This window comes from Nipponia nippon, unplaced genomic scaffold (genome assembly GCF_047370975.1).
Source record: "Nipponia nippon isolate SJK-2023a ecotype South Korea unplaced genomic scaffold, ASM4737097v1 scaffold_2, whole genome shotgun sequence".
NCBI classification, from domain to species: domain Eukaryota; kingdom Metazoa; phylum Chordata; class Aves; order Pelecaniformes; family Threskiornithidae; genus Nipponia; species Nipponia nippon.
Genome location: NW_028262336.1, coordinates 29,171,516 through 29,197,489, shown reverse-complemented (window position 1 = coordinate 29,197,489; position 25,974 = coordinate 29,171,516). Strand labels below are relative to the sequence as shown.

General features: G+C 42.0%; 1 protein-coding gene across 2 annotated transcripts in view; it reads left to right on the top strand.

The window, feature by feature from the left end:
- Positions 1 to 25,974, top strand: part of GRIK1 (glutamate ionotropic receptor kainate type subunit 1) — a 166,443-nt gene that overhangs the window by 45,121 nt on the left and 95,348 nt on the right. The gene's annotated exons all lie outside the window — the stretch shown is intronic.

Below are 25,974 nucleotides of genomic sequence, written 5' to 3'. Positions count from 1 at the left end.
TGATTCTGGTACACCTCCCATTAAAAAGCAAATAAACAATCACTTCTTTCAGTCAGATCCTAGGTTTCCAAAGATATTTTGCTTTTCTTTAAAAAGTGCTTGAAAATGCTCCAGACTATTTTTGTTTGTTTGTTTGTTTAAAAGGTGTTTGGTTTCAAATCTGCCTTACCGGTATTTGTTTTGTTTTGGAGTTCTTTGCAGGCAGTCCTAGCCCCAAAAGACATGTAGCAAGAAGCATTTAAATACAACCTACATAAATAAACTCCCTTTTGAAACCTATTATGGAATAACACTTTATTTTTTTAAAGCTTATTAATATTATGTATTCCTTACAGTTTTGACTTACAAACCAAAGCCAAGCTACGAAACACAGAACAAGTACAACGAAAACATAAGGAATATTTTTTAACTTGAAAATAGTGTGGTTTAAAAGCATTTTCTTAACACTTCACAGTGTAAAATGTACCATTTCACATATGTTTACAATAATTGCTTTTATTTGGATGCCTAATTTAGTAAGGTGTAACAAATGGTAACACGAAGTAGTAGACTGCCTGTTTTGATCGCTGCAGTGGAACATAAATGATCAAATTAAATGGATATGATTGCACTAAATATTACTGTGATGGAAATAGAGCGATTATCGTAAAATGAAATGAAACCAGGAATAGAATAATTTCTTTAGCACAATTACAAAAAAGATTTCCATAAAGTAACCCAGATCTTACACAGTACTTGTGCATCACTTCCAATGATTGTACCTCACTTTAAAAATGTTGTTTTAACTCCACAGCACTTTATAAGAAGAAATGGCTTTGTTCATTGCTGAGTTAAAGCAATACCTGTCAAAATATACAAGAATTTTTAACAGTGGTTTGGGCTAGAGAGACAGAAAAGATGCTGTATCTAATAGAAATGCCACAGGAAGATGTGGGTGGAGACAAAACCTCTCCCATGAATTGGAGCTGGCCATGGATTTGGGTGTAATACTCTTTCACCAAAGAGAAGTGACAAATGGCCTTTATTTTCCTTGAACAGTCAGAAGTACTGTTATTTTCTGTTTTATCCAAGAACTAGCACTACAGAAGATTGATTCAGTGCTGAGTGAGAACAATGTCAGCTCCTGAGTCACAACCACCTTCTGGGTTTACCCTGGAAATCTGCCACTCAAGAGGTGGCCAGGACTGACACATCTCAACTTGTTGGGAAGTGAGAAAGGCTTTGGTCCTTTAGAGGAATTTTCAGACATTGCATAGACCAAAAGTTTCCTGGGGGTAGAAATCTTACAGAAAACATCCTATTGCTGATGAAGCATACATTTGTGGGAATTATCACTTCCTAATAACAATGCATGAAGAAATACGTTCATGTATCATAATGCTAGGGCTGTTTATAAATATATTTAAAAAGCAGGAGGGGAAATAGCAGACAATTTTGCTTCCAGAACATAAGTCAGGTGTGTATTATTAAGCCTAAATAGACTGGATTAATCAAATGTCATACTGGCACTTCTAATAATGATTTTACATTGCAAATTCCATTACCTAGCTTTACCAGCCAGGAGAAAAGTTACAGAAGATCAATTAAACAAACAGGAAATTACCTTTTTTCTTTATAGTCCATGACTTCCAGCACTTACAATGGTGCCAAGATTCCTGAAAATTAAACAGGCATTTGCATAAGATTAATAACTCACTTGCTTTCTACCTAAGTCACTGTAGCTTATTTAGGACCCCAGAGTTATCTAATGTCTACTAGAGAGGCTGGAGATGATGAGAGCGAATTAAAAATGGCTTAATATGTCAGAAAAGATCACAGCATTTTAACATGGGACTCTTAAATTAATAAATGCACCTGCAGCATCCCCGAGATTAATGAGTAAGATCTCGGCAGAATTAATTTAAGTAGGACGCTGCCTACACGTGTTCACCAGTACACTTGCCTGCCCTGAAGCAGGCAGTGAGGTCCCATGAATGTGTGGGAATAACCTTTCTAGAGACAGACACCCTGTCTGTAAGGAAGGAGCCTTAAATTTGGCTCCAGGGGCCACGTCTAGTTTTAGGAGGAACCTGAGACTTACTGGTTTTAGAGACAACGTACCCTGCCCCATCAGCAGGGAGCTCCTGTTTGAAGCCCAAGCAGCCAAGCTGAGTTAGCCGGTACATCTTAAAGTAGGACTCATTTTCCTCAGTGTATCAGGAGTGCGTTTTAAAGGATGCTGTTTGGAAGGATTTCTTCTCCCCCACAGAAAAAAGTGAGGGGTGCATTTTCCTGCCCCCAGTTTTGCCTGCCTTTCCCCTTGCGGCGCCGAGGGCAGGCTGGGGTTTCTTGCCACCAGCCACATGGCACAGGAGGTGGCACCGGGGGTCAGTACTTCTGAGCTGCACAAGCTCAGAGTTTGGATGAGGCTGGGTGGAGAGCAGTGTTTAGGATCCCAGATGGCTTCCTTGCTTCACTGCTGCATCTGTCCGATGACCGGCTCTATTCATCTGCATGGCTTACAAATCCTTGCGTCTGGGGAGAGACGGTGTCAAGCGGCATGAAACTGGGGCTGTCACAGGCACAGGGTCCCTTTTGTGATAACTGGGCTCATGTACACTAACTAATAATAATCACTATAGGGAAAAAAAAAAGAAAAAGAAAATAGGTTGGCTTGACAATTGAAGGGGAGGGGAATAAACATTTCTTGTCGCTTATTTGACAGCCCTGGCTGCACATCCACGCCCCAGATGGGGCCAGGGAATCTTGCTGGACCCAGGTTTGCACAGACCGAATAAATGATGTGGTTGTTACTACTTGAGCTGCTTAGCAACGGTTTGGGGGAAGAGAGTACTTCCTCCTCCTTTCAGCGGCTGGCTCCTAACAGGATGTTTAGCCAGATGGTGTACATAAGATTACTGGAAAATGATTTTCAGATATACCATGAGCCTGAACAAACTAATGTAGTTCCAGGTGCATTATCTGGTAATCCATAGCAGAAGATCGTTTCAGAGGAAAGCGCTACTGAATTTGTCCCTGAAAAACCTGCACGTTTCTTTTTGTATATCTCTCTGTCTACAGAGCCCCAGCAGCAACCTTAATTATTTAAAAAGTGAGTACGGAGGGGGCTGGAAGGAGGCAAAAGTTTCCTTTAGTGGCAATTCTTTGAAAGGAGGCACAGAATGTGGGAAGACAGGATACGTGGGGATGAGGGGATGAAGGCAGCAATCATCTTTATCCAATCTGAATGAGAATTAAGTTTCATTTAGGGTAAAGAATTGTGGGTAGCTTCACAAAAAAAAAAACCAACAAACCAAACCCCTATCATTCCTCTTTTTGGTACATGTAATTAATATACTTTAAAACAAAACCCAAACAAATAAAAAACCAAAACAGAATTTGGCAGTTAATTCCTCCATGATTAAAGGATGCAGAAACATATGAGGCAAAATACAGCTTTTGAGGGTGATTAAATGCTGAAATGAATCCAAAGACATTTGACAACTGCAGAAGCAATTTACTGAGAATGTTCCTTCTATTTTTGACAGTAGCCATAGTATTCATTGAAGGAAAATAGGTTCAAGAAAACACAAAGCACAGACTATATATATGTATGTAGTAGTTATAAAAGTAGGAGTTTAAAAGTTTGTATTGCTGCTGGGGTTTGGTTTTGGTTTGCTTGTATTCTGCATGTTTGCCACACTGAGATCAGACTCAGCTGAGTATTTATTTGACTGGAGCTCACCAAATGGGTAACCCTTGAGAGCAGGATTAAAAAGCCAAATAACATTCAGAGAGCGATGTTGGAAATGCAAAAGCAACTGTATTGGCAAGCCGCATTTACAAAGGTCATTTGATCCCAGCATGTGCAGAATGTATGCACATACTAATTGAGAGGCATATCTGAAAATCTGACAGCCTGTTATTTGCGAGAGCATTGCTTGTATTTTCAGAAATAGGGGAAGTTCAGATGAGGGCAATAAAAATAGCTTGAAGCATGACAGGAAAGTGTATAGAGCCGGCATGCAAAGATGGTAACGCTGAGACAGAGGGCTGTGAAATCACCAAGGTGGTGGAGAAGGTGAATTGGGAATGAGCTTTCCTCACCTTTCCGAATACAAGGACTAAGAGGCATGAAATGAAACTAGCAAAGGCCAAACTTGCGACAGCGACGTAAAGCGGTTCCTCACACAACTTGCCGTTGCACTGAGGAAGCTAACAGCCTTCCACAGGTTCAAAAAGGCATTGGAAAAAATCATGGTAAAATAATCCAGCAAAGCCTACTAAATGCCCAGACGTCACCTCTGGCTCTGGAGCTGAGTGAGCTACAGACACCCAGATACTGAGTACTCAGGGAAAAACTATTATATGCTTCCCTGATACTCATGCTGTTTGCTAAACATCCACAGTTCGCCACTGTTGGAGACAAGAGAGCAGGAGAGCCTGCCCTTTGGTCTGAGCCAGCACAACTGCCCTCTGTTTCTCTTCTCTAGATTGCGTTCACTAGCAATCGCTAACCACCACGAGAGTATCGGTAGGGTATCAGCATGACTGACTGCAATAAAACCAGATCTCACCCCTGAGCTAGATGGGTCCCTTTCATGTGCCCCAGTCACAGGAGAGGAGAGTTGGGGGGCCCTCGGGTGGCTGTTGTCAGCCTCCGTGAAGGCATCCAGAGCCAACCAGCATGGACCCGGAGAAAGGAGAGGCAGGCTACAAAGGTGAAGAGCCAAATCAGAAGCGTCTCTCCTTGGAGGGGAGCAATGGTGCCGTCACTGGAGAAAAAACTGTCCTCCTTTTGCTGAAGCTGGGGATAAGCTCAGTGGTGGTAGGGATGCCTATACCCTCCAGGAGAGGGTTAGTCCCCATCAGATGATGCACGGAGCATCAGGTGAATGAGGCCTAAAGATACTTGAAGGAACTTAGCAGCAAGGAGAGATCAGGCAGGGAACGAAGATGTCTAAAGTAATTAATAGGAGGAAAGCCAGTCCAGAGTCCCCATTCATCCTGTTGCATAAAATTCCTTTTAATTTATCATGCGATTGACCAGATCCCAGTGTTAAGTCACAAAACAAAGATTCTGCAGGGTCTGCCTGTCTGGTATGTGTGTAATCAACACAGCGAGGGAGGAGGGTCAGAAACACTCTGTATTTCACCAGTAGCTTTCTTAGGGCTAGATTCTCTCCTTCCATTAGTTGTTCTATGATTTCCAGCTGTACTGGAGGATAGTTAGGATAATATAACATTGTACCCTTGTACAGAAGCCATGTTTTCATAGTCAAGTGTATTTTAAAACTCCCCTACTTTCCTCTGAACCATTTGACATTGGTTCATGTTTGCAGAGGGTTTCAGTGCAGGCTAAGTGCTCATCTTTTCTGAAACACATTATTACTAATAAATTCAGGCCTTCTCTCTCCAAACCACTTTCTACTTACATTTGGGCATCTATTCTACACAGAATGTGCAGACTCCACCTGAAAGCATTTAGGTTACCACCGTTTTTATGAAAGAAAACTTTAAATACATGGATTTTACTTTGCAAAGACTGACTGCAGCAGCAGAACAGTTCAGTTCAGCGTCGCTACTCATGGGGCCCTCAACGCTTCTGCTCATGTTGGCAAAGCAAGGTGTCAACTGCAGGTAGTTCTGTAGTACACAGCCTATCTATGACCCACCAGCACACTTTGTGTAAACCTGTGAAAAGCAGTTGATGGCAGAGCCTCTAATAATGTTATCTGAATTTCAATAGTTTCTTGATCCAAACATGGAATGACTTTACTGTACCTTTCCCAATGTATTTCTTTTCCTTCTGTAAGTCTGGATGAATAAGAGGTATTTCACCATACACACTGTAAATGTGCTTACATTTTTAGGGTTGTTTTTTTGCTTGGAAAAACTTAATGCTATTTTTGAGCTATATCAACAAGAAAAAAACCCCCAAAGATATTTATGAAAACATGTACATGTGATATAGATTTTAACCAAAAAGCCTTATCGAACTACAGTTTACCCTGAACAATATCTGCTTATGGGACACCCCAGTGCTGGTAGACCAAAACAGATTCTTCATATGTATATATTAGGCACAGTGTGCAAATACTCTGTGCACTCTCAAAGCAATCCAGGAGCATACTGACTGCTACACTGGCAAATTAACTAATAAAATAGTAATAGGCACATAGGTACTCAAGGGCTTAAGGGAAAATCTTAGTTTGATTGTTCATAGAAGAAGAGTGCATTCTCTAACAGGTTTTTAGAAAATGAGCCAAATACATTCTACTTGGAAATGAAAGAAACCAGGTTCCAATTACTCATGTGTACCTCATAGCTATAAATGACTGTTTGCAGACTCTATAAAGTAGAGTAGCTTATATTTAGATAGAAAGGAGACAGGAACTATAACTCATAATAATTTCCTGCTTTGATAGATGGAGAATGAAAAGAAACCCAAAAACACCCACAAACCCCCGCATCCCCAAACCAAACCCCAAACCCCTAAACCTAGACTCAGTAAGACTGAAAAATTTCCTTTGAGCTTAATTTTGACAAGTAACTTAAACACTTGGCTTCTGCATAAGCTCATCTCCTTGAGCTCACTCTACATAAGTTACTGAAAGTGTATAGATTACATCGCACACAGTCATCAAAGCAAGCTACACAGAGCTGAGATCTGATGCAGATCTCATGTGTCAGTACCAGTAACATACAAAAACAAGTATTATTTAATGTATAAGAACAACTTATACGTATGTACCCCTAGCGTTTATATGTCAGTAACATATAAGAACAACTTTACAGGGGTTCAGACTTCCATTCGTACTAAACATTTGAAACCTACTGTATTCAGCATTGAAAATGCATTCCAAATGAATCTAAAAATGTTCATATTTGGAAATATTCAATTAAGTCATTCTAATTAACATCTAGTCTGTCTTTAAATTAATGATATGTATGCACCACTTTTATGCCATCTTAATATACTTTTGTCCTAGCATCTCCTTGGTTTTATTAAAATTTTAATAACTTTTTAAGCAAGGGAATTATGTCTGATGTTGACTAAGTTATGGCTAAATTAGAAGCTAGCAGCCTGCATCAACAGCTGAAATTATGCCCCCCTTGAAATCTGACAGTTTGTTTAATTCACAGTTCCAGACTAGATTGTCATAGACTGTCTTTGCTCTCCTTAAAGGTTATAAATCTATTTTTAGGCTAGAATATATATCTGTAGTTGATTTTTAAAATAACATCAAATAAGAATGCCATCTGATTCCAGTTGTGGTTATATTTCAAGATCTAATGCAAGCCACTAGAAACAAGATCTAAAACTACCAACATATCTGCAAGTGTAGCATGGGAATAGTGGTGCAGCAGTAATTTTAAAGTTATTATTAGTAAACATTTCTAAAAAAAACCCAAAACAATGTATTGGTGATAGCAAAGAAACCTGTATTAGCTTTGAAATCTCTCAGTGCTATCAGTTTTGACACAGTATTCCTTTTATATAATCTTTACATCTTCGTGTGAAAGCCTGAGGCAATTAAGCATGAAAAACAGTGGTTGAGGGCAGCATTGATAGAGGTGTAGTCATTTAGCTTCTGATGACCAGCTTGTACCAAACTATGTTAGTCCAGCATCCGAAGGAATACTGTGATGGGAGCAGATATTAGCTGCAATGCTCTCCATGCTTCAATTCCCATCCCAGGTGCCTTCTAGTTGGCCTAAGAGATTTCTTTATCGAGCAGCAGTCATTTAGTTTTAATCTGAGACCAAATCAATGCATTTGCTTCCTTGCCACCTAGAAAAATCAAACAAGCTTCTGTGTAAGTGAGAGACAATTACTGATGGATGTAGGGAACAAAACAACTGATTACTGCAGTTTTGTTTTCCATGTTGGGCTGTGGTTTCACACATGCTGGTAGGTATTGCTGAAGCCAGTTTGAACCACAAAGTGCCCTCTTCATCCACAGACACTACTCCTGCCCCCAGGCTAGACATTTGTTGCTCCAGCACAGTTGTCAGTGTGGCTCCATGACAAACCAGGTGGGGAACTGGTTTGTCCAAAAGGATCTCAGTTTGAAGATATAGTTTTTTCAGCTGGATCTGTTCCCTTATCTGACTCACCATGTGGCTGCACACCCAGCTGTGCTGGGCACAGGGCAGTCTGCAAGTGGAAACGAGCAGCAAGGGGCAGGGCTTGCTTAGGCACTGGAAATTGCGTGGTGAGGGGAGTGGGCACAGTGTTTTGGATAAATAACTTCCCTGTTTTGAATCAGCATTTCCCAGAGAATTCAGAATTTCCAGAAATACTTGCTTACCTTAATTTGAAACAGCCAATTTTCAGCTGTCTGTGCAGAGGCCATCTAAAGGGGAGGTCACAAAAGTTAGAGGAGGAAAGGTCTGAAAGATGAGATAAATACTAGTAAAGATCAAATCTCTTATCTCTATGCTATCATCCGGTCTCGAATATCTACTGCTTTTGGATACTGTGATAAGGATCTCTTCACCCATGTCAAAACCCAGCTGTACCAGGAAAGAAAGCCAGCACAGGAGAACAAATTAATGGGTTCTCATGAAAAAGGAGGGGGAGAGAGGTGGGACTGCAACAGGGACTAAGTTGGTTAGAAAATGTAAGAGTTGTTGCATGGCTGAGTAATAGACACTTAAGGGAAAAAGTAGTTCAAGGGGAAAAGTGAAGGGGAGGAGGTGAAAGTGAAATAAAAAGCAAGAGGGAAAGGATGATAGCAGAAGGATGACATGAGTTAGAAATCAAGACAGGGAACAAAGTAGCTGAATAAGGGTTTGAGAGGAAAGACCATGGAAGTTATTAGCACCTTTGGGGAAAAAGGGATTTTTAGTAGAGAAAACCCAGTTTTATGCAAGAATAAAAAATAAAATGTAAGACTCAAAGTGCTGATTAATATTGGTTGGGATGGGCTGAAAAAGGGAATAAAGTGATTTAGGAAGGAAGATATTGGCAAGGAAAGTAAATACTGGCACAGTGCAAAAGAACAGAAATGAGAATACTCCTCATGGAGAATGAATAAAAGTAGGGATGAGAAACAAACTGTTTCATAGAAGGAAACAAAATGGCTTGTCTTGAAAACAGGGACCACGACACTGGCAGAAAGGAATGAGAGCACCAAGGGAAAGGAATAAAAACTAACGACCACAGATTCAGATATTATTTTGGTAGATACTGAAAAACAAGTGACAGTATGGAAGGAAGACCAAAGGAGAGCGAGAAGCAGATCAGAGGAGGAGAGGTTTGAGAGGAACCTACATTTGGCTTCACCAATCCTGGTGATGTTAAGGACAGGGGAGAGGTGCCTGTGACGTTGCTTAAAGACAGCCACTAAATTCCTGCAAGCACTTGGCTTCCTCCTTCCTCCTGCCTCCTTCCTGAGGAGAGCTTCATTCTGAAGATGCTTAACTGGGATGAGGAGGGCTATGCAAGGAGACCCAGAGAGGGGAAACAGCTACCTCAGAGAACACACGGTGTGGGAAAGGAACATTGTCACTGCTTAAACATACCCAAGAGACAGCCTGAGACCCATAAAAGCTCACTACCCAATGAAAAGTAATATCTCATGATATATTGTGTAGAAGTTGCAGCTAGGACTCAACTGATTTTATGGCTGCCAAACTCCCAGTAGCTGGAAACCATTTTCAGCTCTTGCAAGGTGAGGCAGGATCACACTCATGATTTCTCAGGAAAGGTTCAATAGCTCATTACCTGCATGAGTGCTTATGCTATACCTTTGGGAATAAGGTTAAATACAACTAGCACAGTAGCACAACTAGCACAGTAGCCTTAAACAGCTCGTTTTGGTCCATGCACAAGTTCACACAAGTGTTTTTCGAGATGTGGCATCCAAAAACTCTTCCAAGATTCCAGCACTGAACTTTTGTCTTTTTTTTCTCTTCATAACAGTGTAAGTCATACATGAAACTGTGTGAATCTATCTCAGACTCATGAGGCCAACTTTCTTCCATGTACATCACACGGGTAAACTGAAGGAAGTGTGCGTTGATCCATTATGAACACTATCCAGTAAAGGAAGATGGAGCACGTTTATTCCAACATTTGCCCATAGGCTACAGGACAACATCTTTCTTACTTTCTCCTTCTGTCTATGAAAGCAGGACATGGACAAGTAACTGGAGAATATGCAGTCAAATATACTAGCACTAATTTGATCCCTCTCTCTATAAAAACATGAGCCGCTATCACTTATGCTCAGGGTGAGGAGATGTTAGTGTGACCAGTCATACTGTGTGGTATAGTCCCTGGAGTGACACAGAGTTTTTTTCTGTTCAGGTGGCTTGCACAAACTTGGTGTTGGCCTTACATACTGTAAGAGCGGATGAGACTTTACCCTCTTATATTTCAGCTGTCCTTCCAGCTCTGCCTGAAATGATCTTTCCACGATTTTAGGATGTGTCCACATTCAGGTGTGGAGACCCCTCCACACAAAGCTTGCTCCCTGTTGCACATTGCACTTGTCACTGCTGATATGTTCCAGTAAATATTAATCAAGGGTTAAACTGATTTAGGGGAGGGATTTTATTTATAATTTTGTCATTTATACGGGTAGTCTACTGACAGTCTGGTGGTGTAAGTGGTGTTTACTGGATTGCTGCCTTCTTGGGACAGGGATGTCTGTGTGTTTGAAGAATGACTGGAAAATGGAAGATGGTATCAGACTAAAAAAAACTAACCAGGACACTATTAGTTTGCTTGGTTTTAGCCTAGGAACCTCTCTGTGATGAAGGGGACAAAGAGAAATGATTATGAGAAAACAACCAGCATAACCAGTTATAGTGGAAAGTGCTCAGCAGAATGTCATTACTATTGTGCATTTAGACATTGATGTAAAAAAGTATTACTCAGTTCCACTGCAATTATATATCACAGAGTCTGCACTATGGCTAGAACAAGAAAAAAGCTTCAATTTCCTTCAATTTTTGTTACTAGAATTTTACCATTTGTTAATATTCCACAGTTTTCTTCAGGTACTTTTCCCATAACTGCAACAGCTGCCTTGACAGGGAGTGAAAAGCAGGCAATGATTATGTGACAGCTTTAGGGTATTTGCAAAAATAAAATATTTTATAGATGCTTTTATGACCTTTGCAGGGAAAGGCTGAAGTCACAAGAATAAAACCCGCTGTTAAAAGCCTTACCCCTTCCCTACTTCACAGCAGAAAGCTAGCACCTCCACTCAGCATGCTAAGGCTATGCAGAAAATAGAGCAGCAGCCTTATTGCAGAAAGACATATGCCTGCCACAAGAATATTATGGCCATAGACACAATCTGACAGATTAAAAATGTGGAAGTCTTCATCTAGAAACCTGAAGGATCTCATTCCCCAGATACCTCCAACCAGCTGTTTTGTCTTGTGTTTACTCCATTGGGGACAGTGCTGGGGGGGAGAGAGGAAGGAGTTTATTTTTGGCTGTTCCCAACCAACTTCTTGTCCCTCACATGGCTGGGAATGGCTTCCAGACAGATTTGTTCAACCTTCCCAGGGACTTAGGTGAGGCTGACCAGCTTGTAGCTACCCAGATCCTCTTTCTTGACCTTCTTGGACACGGGTATGACGTTTGCCATCTTCTCATCCACTGGAAACCTTCCCAATCACCATGACATTTAAGGATGACAGAAAGAGGCCTTGCAATAGCATTGTCCAGCTTGCCTGGCACCCTCAGACACAGCCTATCTGGGCTCATGGACACGCATGCCCCATTGGCCTAAGCGATGCCTAACTCCTTCTTCCCTTGCAATGGGTAATGCTAGACTCCTACATACTCTGCGTAGGCTCAGGAAAGTGGGAAATGAGATGGCAGGTCTTACCACTGAAGACTGAGGCAAAGCAAAGCATCAGGTACCTCAGCTTTTTTCTCGTCCTTTGTCACAAGGTCCACCCACCAGGATGCCAGCTAATAAATACTTCTGCAATTTCCCTATATGCAGATGAGGATGCCAACAAGGCATCCTTGTGTCCCCAAATGTTGGCAGAGCTAATTTGAACATCAAGGAAGCAAAAGTTCCTTTTTCTGGCTGCATTTTCCCTCTTCCCACTGCCCCAAGTCTTGCAGTGCTCTTTGCCAAGGTCTGGTGCAGGAGCCAGGCTGCCAAGGTCACCCCAATGGGCAGTTAGGCTGAACATCACCTCAAAGAAGGGGAGCTGCAGTCAGAAGGACATGTCAGAGAGACCATACAAGAAAAGGGTGGCTACAGTTTTTGCAAGGGATATGTGGCAGATTACTGCCTTGGCCTCATCGTGTCTTCTGAAGCTATAATCACACCTGCTTCTGAGGGAATTAGGCAGTATGTCCTATTCCGTTTTCTCCCACCACTTCCAAAGGCAATCTCATATAGATTTACTCTCATCACCTTTAGAAATAGGACGGAGCGTCCTGCCACTACGTGGGCCAATAGAATGTGACTAAGTGCAACAGTTCATGAGTTGCCTCTGTGAGACTGCCACGTGCTGCTTGCTGGGTTATCTCAGTATTGCTCTTTTTAAGTGCTTTATAGCTTTTTTTGTCAATAACTGTCAGGTTTCAAGACATGCTGCTTGTTATGGTGCTTCATCTCATTACAGTACCAAGAGGCAGATCCTTGCTTTCTTTGGGCACTCAGAACTCAGCTTGTCTTTGGGGGAAATTTAGGTGAAAATGTACAAAATCAGATCCAACATGAATTTGTGAAAAATTGAATTTCAAAGCAACGGTTCACATACGCTAGCAGAACTCTCTTCTTTTTCTCATCTTCTGTCCAGCCTAAATTCAGAATAGCTAAAAGAAGAGAATTAATTTCTATTTAACAAGCTGACTTTGTGACACTCTGGCATGAGAGCTGCTTTCCCCTACGATAGAAGCTTGTATGACCATATCACCTCTGTGGGGCTGTCAGTTTTTATCTTCATTAGTGACAGAGAGATAGAGTTCATAGCCATCAAAAAGCCTAAAGACATTATCTGTCAGTTATCTCCTACTGAAGTCAGACTTTCTTCATCTTTTCAAGAGGTGGCAATGATGTTTCTGGACCACACTGGCACATTATTATCTTGCTCACAAGAGTAGGCAACATTGCAGAAGGAACTGTAACCTTCACTATATTTGCGTATTTCCATACATCCTTCCCATTTATGTTCTCAGTCAGTGTGAGCTTTCTGGAACCTTAACTTTGAAGAAAGTTTAGCCCGTGGTTTAGAATGATTTTTTTGAAGCTTGAATAAAACATTAATTCCTTCTCCTTTCTGGATGGAATTCCTACTTATTTCACACATTTTTTTATTGATTTCAGAACTGTTTCCCAGAAGTTTCTCCTGTCTGGCATTCTCTAGAAGTACCAAATGGAAGACATGGTGAAAAATGTTAGCAAAGTCCCACTCCAAATATTTCAATTGAGATTGCAGTTAGAATCCATCCACTAAATCCTGCCCCGTGATAATTTGTCCTAGAAAATGCATGGTATATTTATGGTATGTGCGATTATGCAAACTTGTGTATATGTATATTACAATCTTTTTATCAGTACCATGATATTTGCATTAGATTTCATGGCAGCTACAACATTCTCTGGAAAAATAAAAAGTCATCCAATTTGAAAGCAAAGACAGGACTAAGTTTCAGAATGGAAGCTCAGCAGGAAATAAAATTCTTATTTTCATAAGTTAATTATTCCATAAAGGTGGGCCCTGGTCATTACGAGTAGTTTGCAGACGTCAGTAAAGGAGATCTGTCAGAAAATACAAGGTGATTTTGACCAGAGAACCTTTTTCTACATCTGAATGAATGCTGCATCACTTAGTGTAGGGAATATCTCCGCTCCTCAGTGTTTGTTAGGACTCTTGCTACCTTAGTAACTCACTGCATACTGACTCACCTGAATGATTAAGAATGTAATAATTTACATTTTTAAAAATCACCTTTTATTTTTCTCCAAGAGAATTAACAGCCCTTACAAGCTTTTCCAGCTACACAGTGGCTCCATAGTGCAGGGAAAAAAAACATTAGCTCCATATTTCAGTTTCCTGACTCCTTTGCTTATTAAACAGTGCTGCTTTGAAGGAGGTGCAGACTGTCTCTCCTCCTAGGCAGAAAGAAGACATGGGCATTTCCAGGTGAGCAACATGGTCCCAGCTGCAGGCACTAAGCCTGGTTGGCCCATAAGATTGAGTGGGAAGTCTGCAACCATCTAAGGTTACAAATACAGCCTGCCATGAAATACCCTTTACCTACTGCCAAAACCAACCAAACACAAAGGACATATCAATGAGTAGAAGAACTGGGAATAGCCCTGGTCCAATGAGTCATAACCAAGAAATCTGAACCTTGTCATTTTTTGAATCGCCATCTGGTCATAATTTTGGGGGCAGTGATAAATGTTCTGTGTCAGACATTCTTGACAAAACCTTTCTTTGTGAAACTTCATGACAAAACTGGCATCAGTAGGAGCATTTACTAGGGGAGGGGGGAAGACTTAGGCTGGAAGCCCTCCTCCACCTGCCTAAGATGCTGGAGCCTCACTCTCCTGGTGAATGAGAGTCTCTGGGCTACTGGGCATGCTAAGCGTTTTTCTACCCCCGACCTTCCCCAGTGCTATCATCCATTAAAATCTCTGTCAAACTGATGTTTTTTCACTGGCACACAGGAACATTTTTCACTAAGACTGGCTTTAGGTGGCATGTCAGAGGAGTACACCAGGTTCACAAGCTTTGTGCTGCCTCGGTGTGTGTGTGGCTGCCGGGGTAGAATTAGGCACTCTTTCTTGCAGCAGATATATAACTTCCAGTTCGAGATGGAAAAATTTCCTCACTAAAATTGTTAGGAATCTGACCAGAAGTCACAATTGCAGCCATGGCCTTCTGGAACAAAGAGGAAGAAACCACACACTTTTCTAAGCAGCTGAAGGGAGAGATAGCACACTAAGATAGTAATAGATAGTAAAAATTATTTGCAGATTTTTATATATAAAACTCTCAGCTTTATTAGTTCATCAACTGTTCCACAACATACCAAAGTCTGACTGCAACGTCTCAGTTCAGCTGCTCACACCCACGTGCCCACTGCTTCCAGAGGGCACACTGCTTTAGCAATGGCTCACTGTAAGCAGAAATTTTGAATTAATCTAAATAACCTCTTCACCCTAATACACACAATATTTATATGTAAGCTGTCTCAAGCCCATGGAGAAGAGTGGAAATTAAGCCTTATAAAACCCCTGATGTTTTGCTTCCTCTAACATCATTCTCTTTTTTTTTTTTTTTTTTTTTTTTTTTTTACTTAATGGTAGCCCTATTTGCTTTTTGTAAGTCTACTATTTTTAAAAAAAATTATATAGTACATATACACTATGCTTCATAAATCCAGTGCTGGAACATGAAAATAGTTTTTATAACAACATTAAGGAAGATCTATCTTTCTTGTGTTTACCAAAGGCATCACACTGACATTTTTAGGTGATGAACCATAAGTTTGCCAGTGCAGCAAACCCCAAGGAAATGATGATAACAATAAAGCACATATTTAAAGAAAGTTTTTTTAGGGTTTTTAAAGCTGTGTTCCACAAAGATATACAGTAATCGTATAATTACTTTTTAACTTTGGGTTTTTTGAGAGAACTTCAACTCAGGCTCCAATTTCATGGAAGCAATTTGCCAGAGACAGATTACTCTGGGAACATTTTATAGCACATAGCCATCTTTTTGTGGAATAATCAGGTAGGCAGAGGTCTACATATCAAAAAATGCCCTTGCATCTATTTGCTATAAATTGTACCTGTAATTATTTGCAGGCACAGAATTGGAAGCTAATTCTGAAAATTGGGGCCTTAATACCTTGAATAATATAGCAAACGGGTTTGGGTAATTTGCAAGTTGTAAAGTATCATAAAATCTAAGGCATTTCCTATATCCATCTGGCATATTAGTTAATATGGGCCAACTTAGTCAGGGTGTAAAAGCAATTTCAACACTAAAGAGGCAAAGGGGCCTTTTGCTATTTGTATCAAAGCCACACCAAGTCCCCTAAGCCTGCTTTTCTCTGGCACTGGATATCCATAGCATTTAACTATTGTAATAATGGATGACATGCATAAACATTATTAAAGGTTAGTTCCTGCTTTGTGCCTAAAACTGTTCCCTTGAGAGCACATACAGCTTCAGTTTCACCATTACTCTTGTCAGTCAGTCATATATGGAGGGATTTCAGATACACTGGCTTATTAACAACAGAGAAAATTCTGTACATATGCAGACAGTACCAGGACAGACAGCTACCCAGCAATTTTAAGGAGTTTAATTATAATGAGTTTCAGTCATCAATATTTACGTGCAACTGTAGGCCCTTCAGTGGAACAAAAACTGGTGTGTATTGGCAATGCTTTAAATACATAATGGGGAATTAACCATGAATAGACATGAACTAGCTGTGAATAGTTTTATGTAGGATAGGAGGATAAGACCTTGGAAGGCTTCTAGAACACGTACGATAGTCTGAGCTCGGGCAGGCTGTCTGCAGTATACAGATGCACCATCGGAGCGGATCCAGGACAGTTTGTTGCTATAAAAGCTTAGTTTAGCAACAGCATGATTTTTATCTCACCATTTCATGGCATAGCAAGGCAAGCCTGCCTTATGCACGCAGCTGCATGCACAGTTGATCTGTATCTCAGCCCCATCCTTATAGAAACAAAACCCAGTGACTCTAATTCCACATACAGAGCTGCTTGCTTTCTCTCCTCCAAGAGCAGTGCCTCAACTCACCTCAAATACTCATAACCTTGTCATTTGCTGTCTGGTCTAGCAGGTTACTTTCCCCACTCCCAGGAAGCTAATGCCTCCCTGCCCTCCTCCCCATGCTCAGGGAGGAGGGCAAGGAGGCATCAGTGTGGTGATGCTCAAACCTGCATCAAAGCACAGATCACTTCAGCACACCCAGGGCAAGGGCTCATACGGCTCCTGATCACCCGTCACAAGCTGAAAAGAAGCATTTGGTCAAATAGTGAGAATATCCACACCTAGGCCATGAATTACTTGCAGTTAAGGACTTTACAGTGTAGAATTTAAAGGGCCTGGCACTACAAGGCAGCACTGTCCATCTTGGATTGCTACATTGTTGTTGTTATCTCTCCTGAAACAGAAGCAACTGTTAAGTCTTGTGTGTTATGCTATTTGATACAATTTTCTGTAACCTGTATGACTATGCAGAACAACAAAAAAAGGGTCTCCTGAGAAAAGAGAATATGCTACAGGCAAATATCAACTTCTCTTCCAGGAGGTGTTATAGTGAATTACCTGCCACAGGCAGGAGCTAGAAAATCCAAAGATTTTTTCTTCTTTATGCTGTGATGGTGGCAACATCCACTTAGATGCAAAGCTCACAACTTTTCTCCAAAAATACAATGAAAATGGCTGGAACAGACAAATATGGAGGTCAATAGTTGAATCCGTAAATGGAAATGAGCCACTGCAGTTCTGCCCACTTTCCTGCATCCTTTCTGATATTATAAACAGGAATACCAGCCTTTGTGAAAATCAAAAGCTAACCACAATGCAAAAGAAAAAGATGGAATAAATAAAATACGTAAAATACATATTGCCTTTTCAGAACCAAACCGTGCATTGAGATAGATCCTCAAAGAATACATTTGCAAGTAACAAATCTGCAGAAACTGTTCTGTTCTTTCTGTTTACTCCTTGCTATCAGTCATGGGGAGGAGGTGATGGATACTGCAGAGAACTGCAGAGCCAGATTCACAGCACAGACCAGCCAAAGTTTGGTATAAATATTCTCATATTAAGAGAGCAATCAAATCAGCACTGTATTTGCTCTGAACCACCAAAGCAGTGCAGAGGGATGTGTATGCATGCAAAAATGGGAGAAGAACCTATGCAATACACTGGAAGGGAACATTACCTGTATTATTTCAGCTAAAGGCCACTTTCCCAAACTGTGCTGGGAAACTTTCCCAGACTTCTGTTCCAGAAAAGCTATCCAGCTGTTCATAGGACAATAGGTCCAGCTGTTCAGGCTGGAAGGGACCTCAGGAGCTCTCCAGTCCAACCTCCTGCCCAAAGCAAGGCCAGCTCTGGGACCAGACCAGGCTGCTCAGGGCTTTCTCTAGGCAGGTCTTGAAAACCTTCAAGGATGGAGGTGGGATGCCTCTCTCACAGATACACAGTACTAGCCCACAGGCAAGAGTGGTAGCTGTGGCCATTGTGTCCCCACAACCACCACAGGACAACTAAGCACTGGGCCACTTAGGTCCACCAGATACGAGCCAGGTCTTCATCCACCTGCCCCAAACCTCGTGGAACCTCATCTCTCTGACACATGGGCTGAGGAGCTGGTGCAAGGTGCCAGCAGGACTGTGGTAGGACTCGCCATCTTTTTGCATGAGGGTTATTTGGATTGGATGCCATCGTCCCAGGTAGAAAGAATGCAAAGCCTTGACCAACTGATTTCCAATTTGTTTCAAATGCTCCTCTCAAACATGCTGCTGGATTTTGAATAAGCAACTAGCAAATCCTGGAACACTTAAGAATACATGGGTTTATATTTATAGCAGAGTCTGAAATGTAGGTCTGCTCCTCCTAAGTGAGACTGAGTTTTCTCTCCTTTTCTGCCCAGTTTGCTGGAGAAGAATGCAAAAACAATCGTAGGAGAATTTCTGAATGCTGCTTTGCAGCAAGTTTTAACTTCAATATAATCCTCATCATACCTACAGGTTTCATGAGAATGATCTATTCACCATTCATGAAACTGCTCTATTCACTGCTGAAAACATCCTCCCATAGAGCAAAGCTTGTCCTTCTGCGTGTCCTCATACATACTGGAGCTCGAAAGTGACTTTTAATGTTTAAAAATAAGAAGAAAATAGAAGTATCAGACTTGGTGTCTACCTTAGCAAAGCCTGTTGAAGACTTGCCAGATTCCCGCATGCTGTTAACTTCTCCCACCATGCTTAATATAGTATTGTCCAAGGCCTTTTTCTGTGACTTTTTAACAAAAGTCCTTCTCCCACTTCTCATCTATAAACCTTGAATGATTTTAGCCCTTTTGTGGAATAAATACTCTAAGATAGTTATCATAGGACAGCAGTGACAATCAACCACTACTACCTATTAAAATCTGCTAAACAGGAAAGGCCTCCTGCTGCCCTCATCCCACCCACAGATCCTCGCAGGAAGGGACAAGGGGACCTCGGCATGCAGTGCACTGTGTCTTTAAGCCATTTCAGCACAAGGGAAATTTTGCGCAAGGTGCACTATTCTGGATGTGGAAATTTGGCAACTAATTATCACCGGGTCTGAATAACGCAAAGGGATCTCTTTCATAACAAAAATCCCCACATTAAGAAAAACTTTCTTTCTTTAAATACAATCTTTAATCAAGAAACCCCAGTTGCTTCTAGCAGATGATTTAGATACAAGAAACCATCTCCAACACATGCATGATTCAAATACTCTTTTCAATGTAAGTCTTTTGATGAAATAAGGGAATTAAACATCAAAACCAACGTCTACCAATTGCAAAAGGCAGTCCTTGGTGTGACAGCTGGTCAGCTGAGGAGCAGAGAGCTGACAGCTCTATTACTCAGTTCATTATCCAAATGTTTTAGAACATGAAATAATTTTATTAAAACAGTGATGTCAAAGAGTTATTAAGAAAACCAGCAGAAAATGGTCCTTAAAAGAGAAGAAGAAAACACCAAAAATGTGTTTACCAGTTTGGATGGAGCCACAGCTCTGCCGCCAGCCCAGAGGAGCAAAAACATCACCCAGGCACAGTGGTGAACTGCTGAGTACTTTTCGTAGATGTCTTCTCAGGCATCATCCTGTGAGCTATCTGCAGGTTTCTGAAACCCGGTGATCTAATGAAACCTGGTTATCTGCAGCCACGCAGCAGATTTCTCTCAAAGCCCTCCTTTCCCTCACTCCCCACTTTGATATCCTCTGCTCCGGCAGGGCTCCCCAGTGGGCTGGGCTGGTCTGGGCCCACGCTCCTGGCGCTCAGGTCTGCCTGCCGTGCCTGCCCTGCCTGCCCTGCCTGGCCCTGCCCGCCGCTAGGCTGCTGCTTTTCTCTCCCCACCGGCTGCGCCTGACAAAATTCATAGGAGAGGAATTATCTCTGAGAAAGCTGCTGTTTATTTGCGAGAACAGATGGAAGTGACTGACAGATGGACAGAGGCCTGGTTCAAGTCTTCTTGTCCTCAGAGAGAAGCTAAAAAGTCTTGGTTTCATGTGGCACGTGCAAAGGATATAATGGCAAATGGTATGCTGGTGGAACCGGCACAGTTGCGTGAATTTATATCCGACGGGGCATATTGCTCACACCTATTTCCTCCACCTTGTTACAGCATGTATTGCATTAGGTGCTGGGCAGACAGGGGGTTAAAGCGGCACCAGCAGAGCTCTCCTGGGTAAGGGCCGAGGACGACTGCGCTTCTTCATCCTTTACCCGGTGCTAACACTTGCAGTATTCTGTGTCCTGTGCATTTCTGAAAGCTTTCACGTGACGCTGGCAGCAGCAAAACCAGATGAAGGGGCAGGAAAAATGGATGCAGAGTGATCTATCAGCAAGATGGTCACAGTTTGGCAGTCAGCCCCACAGACTGGTTTCTCCTTTTTTACATCTGTGAGCAGTCTGCAGTTGCCCCATCACCAAGAGCTTAGTTTTGTTTGTTTATTTGTTTATTTTAAATTGCAGTAAATTGCATGGAGTTGTATCTCAATTTGTAAAGGTTTTTGTGTACCCTTTTCAAACCCCAACTGTGCTACACTCCCCTGCCCTCCAAGACATAGCCCATTTTCACCACACCGGCTGAGGAGCTTTTCAGACCTTTACGCTGCCAGCAGATGGGAAGCTTTACAAGTCTCTCTGGAAAGGAGAGAGTCTGTGGGTGCAGCAGGAGCAGGCAGTGCCCTGCCGCCTGCTTCCCCAGCTGCAGGCTTGCGTCCTGCAAAGGGGGCTCTGGCCCCTGGGAAGGAGGCTGAACAGCCTCTGGGGCACATGGTGGCCGTTGCCCTGTGGTGAGCTGGCAGAGCCTTCTTGTGTTTCCTCACTCGTGCCATGCAGTATTTGCAGGGGAAGCTCTCAGGGACATTTCCAACTGCAATGAACTCTCTAGCTCTTAAGACTGAGGAGTGAGAAATCAGGCACAGAGGAAGACTTCTGCCAGAAATGCCATTAAGTTACTTTTCCAGGCTCTTGAGTGACCTTTCTTCACTATTTGCAGAGGAAGCGTGAACCAGCTCTGCTTAGGAAGAGCACGCTGTGCAGGATGCCACCCTCTGAGCTGAGCAGATGTGCACGCACTGGGAGAGGGAAGCACGACAGGCAAGAAAAGGAGGGTGGGAAAGGCATTTTAATTAAAACCTCAAAACAAAGGGTCAGGGAAATCTGCCTGCATGACTTTGGAGAAACACATAAAGACATATTTGTGCCCCATGGTGCAGTACAGTTCAGCACGCAGAGCCTGCGCTAATGCCACAAAGCCGGGTGCTGGGATCGGGTGTGGCAGAGCTGTGTTGGTGGGGTGCTGCTGAGCAGGCATGCATGCTGGTGTGCGTGTGCTGCCGCCAGGAGCCAGAGAGCCAGATCTGGTATGCTGCCCAGCTCCTGGCCACCTCTGCAGAGCAGCAAACAGACCAAAAATCTAACAGAGCTAAGGAAGCAGGCCTTTATGGTGTTTCTCAGTTTCGTACCTCCATAAAATGGAGTTAATCCAGACCTATCTGCAGTCTTTGTTTTGTTGTGGTTTGTTTTTTTTTCTAGTGCAGATAATATAATTTCATGTGCTAAGGGTAGAAAACAATCTCACTACTAGGACATCAAAGCACACCCAGGCCATGCTGTGTTTTAAATAAAAACCAAAACAGTAGTTTCTCCATGTAATTTTCCTCTTTGCTGTGTGTCTGCATCAGCAATATTCGAAAGGTGGGAAACCTGGAAGACCCTTTTTTGGCAAATAACCATAATACTTCTGTAATGTTAAATTGTGCACATGGAAAATATGAGACACTCAAGGAGACTGAGCCCCTGCCTGCATTCCCAGCAGTGTTACCCTGCAGTTGCAGCAAGAAACACAGCGAATGCATGGAAAGGTGCCATACTCCTTAAAAGCACCCTATGGTTTGCCTTGGTGTAAACCTACTTCCTTAGTGCTTTACTTGAGTTTGCTTTTTAAAGATCCTAACGATGACTGTAAATTTCTGTCAAAGCAGCTGCCTTTAGTGAAATGGGTTCCTATTTTGTAGAAGGGCCGTTTGATCATTGAGGCATCAAGAGAACCTGCACAGTCAAAAATAAAAAAAAAAAATACTTGTAATACTAAAAGCTTTGCTGTAATTCAAACATGGAAAAAAACAACCAAGCAAATGTCCAGCCTCTTGTGCATTTTCTTCCAGACAGCAGTGACCCAAAACTAAGACTCTGGGCAAAGTGTAGAGAGTAAATTGAATTTCACACGCATGTCAAAAAGGACTGTCTCCAGTCAAACCTATCACATATTTTCAGATGTATTTGCAACCGTTCTTGTTCAGTTATCGTCTTTATGTGAGATACCTATAGTACAGTAACTCCAAAACTCTTCTTGCCTCTTTCTGGTTCTCTTTTTCTATTTAGAATGAAGTAATTGTTTTCTTTATCAATATCCTTCCTGATCTCAAGTCTACAGTCAGTGCTCTGCAAAGTATTGTCTCCTGCAGTGAGACTGTAGTTAGGTCTAACTTTCTGAGCGCTCAGTTTTTAAGGTAGATTGTTATCTCTGTTGAACTGGGAACCTCGTCAGGCTCTTGTAATAGACCTTTACAAAGATTTTCTCAGGCACAGACCTGAAAAAAGTGACAAAACTGTCCTTCTTGTATCTAGAAAAAAAAGTGGCTGATTTTACACGCACATATAACTTCCAAGGTTTGGAGACCCACGCTGTGCATCCATCTGCATAAAATCTCTTCTACCAAGATGAGAATATTTTAGCTCTGTAACACCTACCATGCAAAGAAGTACGCACTGGCTTAGTTTTAACTTTAGTCCCATTGAGCTCAGTAGGAACAGTCATGTGCATGAGTTTAGACATACAAGTCTTAGCATAATGACTGACAAAGAAAACATTTCTTCAGAAACCACGTATGAAATTTTTACTCATTTAGATGTCAATAACAAAACCTCCATGAGCCAAGACTTCAGCCTTGACTGCTGTGTAAAGTGTGATTCAGGCTTATTCTGCAAGTAATTTATAAATAAGTCATCTGTCTTGTCTCACTAAGAATTAAATCTGGTAACATGAAAAGAGTATCCCACCGTTTTTTAGATAGTTCTCACATCTCTCCCTTTTCACTGAAAAAAAAAGAAAAAATGAATTAACTTGTGTTTGCTTGTGGAAAAACTTGATTTTTAATTTTGAATTTGATGAATGTCATAGAGAAATTCAGGTAAAATTCCTGTCACCTTTTCCTAAATTCATTTGGCTTTATGTAGGGCATATGGAAAGATTCCTTCCAAAACAAAAACATAATTAAATTAATATTTACATGTTTTTGCAAAAAAATTCACAATCTCCACACTAAAATATTTACAAACATTACATGGGGCTTTCAGAGAAAGAGATTAATTTCTAATTTTTTTTTATTGCCAGAAAATGCCTTAAACAAGGAAGCTGTTCATTCATAGGGTGCACATGGAAGAGTTAAAAAAGATCGCTGCTGAAATACAGCATTTGCCACATTAGGCAAGGAGAAATAGGTTTTCTCAGATCCTGAAGAGATGGACATGATTAAACGTGTGGACTCCACACACAGCTTTCAAGAGGAAGCATTTGCAGTAATAAGAACTCCTCTTAGGCAGCACAAGTGTGATCCATTTACACCCAAAAATGAGAAAGAGGGATTGTGCAGCCTTGTCCTTCTGAGGAGAAGACTCCTGAGGACACCTTGTCCCCTGATGTGCTGCCTCCTCCTTGCTCATTGCTCTAGAGGGAAACCCATCCAAGTGTCACAGTGGGGACCCCAGCTGGCCTATAGCTAATGCAGTGAGTTGCAGTGCTGCTCCTTTTCCCTTTTCCTTTTCCCTTTTCCCTTTTTTTTTCTTTTCCTTTTTCCTTTTTCCTTTTTTCTTTTTTCATTTTTTCCTCTTCCTCTTCCTTTTCCTTTCCCTTTTCATAGAATCATAGAATGGTTTGGGTTGGAAGAGACCTTTAAAAGTCATCTAGTCCAACCCCCTGCAATGAGCAGGGACATTTTCAACTAGATCAATTTCCAGGTCTGTTCATCAAGTGTGTGGAGGGACTCTCTGCCAAATAAGGATAAATTTTTATTTGGGGGTATTGGTGGATTAAAAACTGAGTATGAGGTGGCAATGTGTGCTTGCAGACCAGAAAGCTAGCTGTGTTCTGGGTTGCATCAAAAGAAATGTGGCCAGAGGTCAAGGGAGGTGATTCTGCCCTTCTACTCCGCTCTCATGCGACTCCATCTGGAGTACCGTGTCCAACTCTGGGGCCTCCAGCATAAGAAAGACACGAACCTGCTCGAGGGGGCCAGAGGAGAGCCACGAAGATGATCAGGGGGCTGGAGCACCTCCCCTATCAGAACAGGCTGAGAGAGCTGGGGTTGTTTAGCCTGGAGAAGAGAAGGCTCCAGGGAGACCTTACTTCAGCCTTCCCATACTTAAAGGGGGCCTACAGAAAAGATGGAAAGGGACTCTTTATCAGAGAGTCTAGTGACAGGGTGAGGGATAATGGTTTTAAACTGAAAGACGATAGATTTAGATTAGATATTAGGAAGAAATTCTTTACTGTGAGGGTGGCGAGACACTGGAACAGGTTGCCCAGGGAAGTCATGGATGCTCCCACCCTGGAAGTGTTCAGCGCAAGGTTGGATGAGGCTTTGAGCGACCTGATCTAGTAGAAGATATCCCTGCCCATGGCAGGGGGGTTGGAACTAGATGATCTTTGAGGTCCCTTCCAACCCAAACCATTCTGTGATTCTTTGATTCTATGATTTCTTGCTGCCAAGAGCAGGGCTCGCTGCACTGGGGCCAAGCACACTGCACGCCTCTGGTGATGTCAAGGCACATGCACCAGCAAGCACAGTGGCACCAGGTGCTTTGTGTGTCTTCTGTGTATGGACGACAGGAAAGCTGTTAGGTTGGAGCTGGTGTCCTGAAATACGAGGCTGCAAAACTCCCTGTTAAGGGAAGCGAGTGTCCCTGCTAAGGAGCAGAAGTGCTGCTGCTGTCATTCTGGGTCTGCCCCAGGCGGCTGGAGCGGGTGTCCTGTGAAAGGGCAACGTGTGGTGCCAAGCAGGCTGCAGGGCTGGCCTCTGCTGCTCCAAGTCAAAACAGGGTTGCTCTCTAGTAGCAATGCACAAAGTTGGGCTTTAGATACCACGGCAGCCAGAGGGATCTGTCATTGTTTTTCTTGATCTAAAAAGATAGGGCCATGGTGTGAATTTGTGCCCTGCTATGAGCATGTTGCCATTCTGGTCTGTATTGCTTCTCTAAAACTCTTAACACTATTTGCTTTTTTGACTTTTGCTGCATGCTGCACCAATGTTTTCAAGGAAATATTGACAGTATCTTTGAGGCACCCTTTCTGAATAGCAAGAGTTAACGTAATTAGTTTAATTTTCAAATTAATCATTAAATATGTATAACTCAGGTTATTTTCATCAACCATTTTATAAATTCCATATTGTAATTTATCCTTTCACTTGATCTTCCAGGTAGTGAATTTGCTAGTAATTCTCAAAATCAGTCCCAAGCACCTTTTCTGAAAAACCAGTACAACAATGAACAATGTTTGCTACCTCTGAATCCTCTGGTAATGGTTCCTACACTAACGAGAAACGCATATTTTGTTAGCAGTTCAGCTAGTTTGCTTTTCTGCTGTTCTCCCCCCCCCCCCCCCCCGACTTCTTGAATACATGCCATCTGGGCTCATTTGCTGTTTAAAAAGTGTCTAGTTACCACAGAAGATTTTAAAG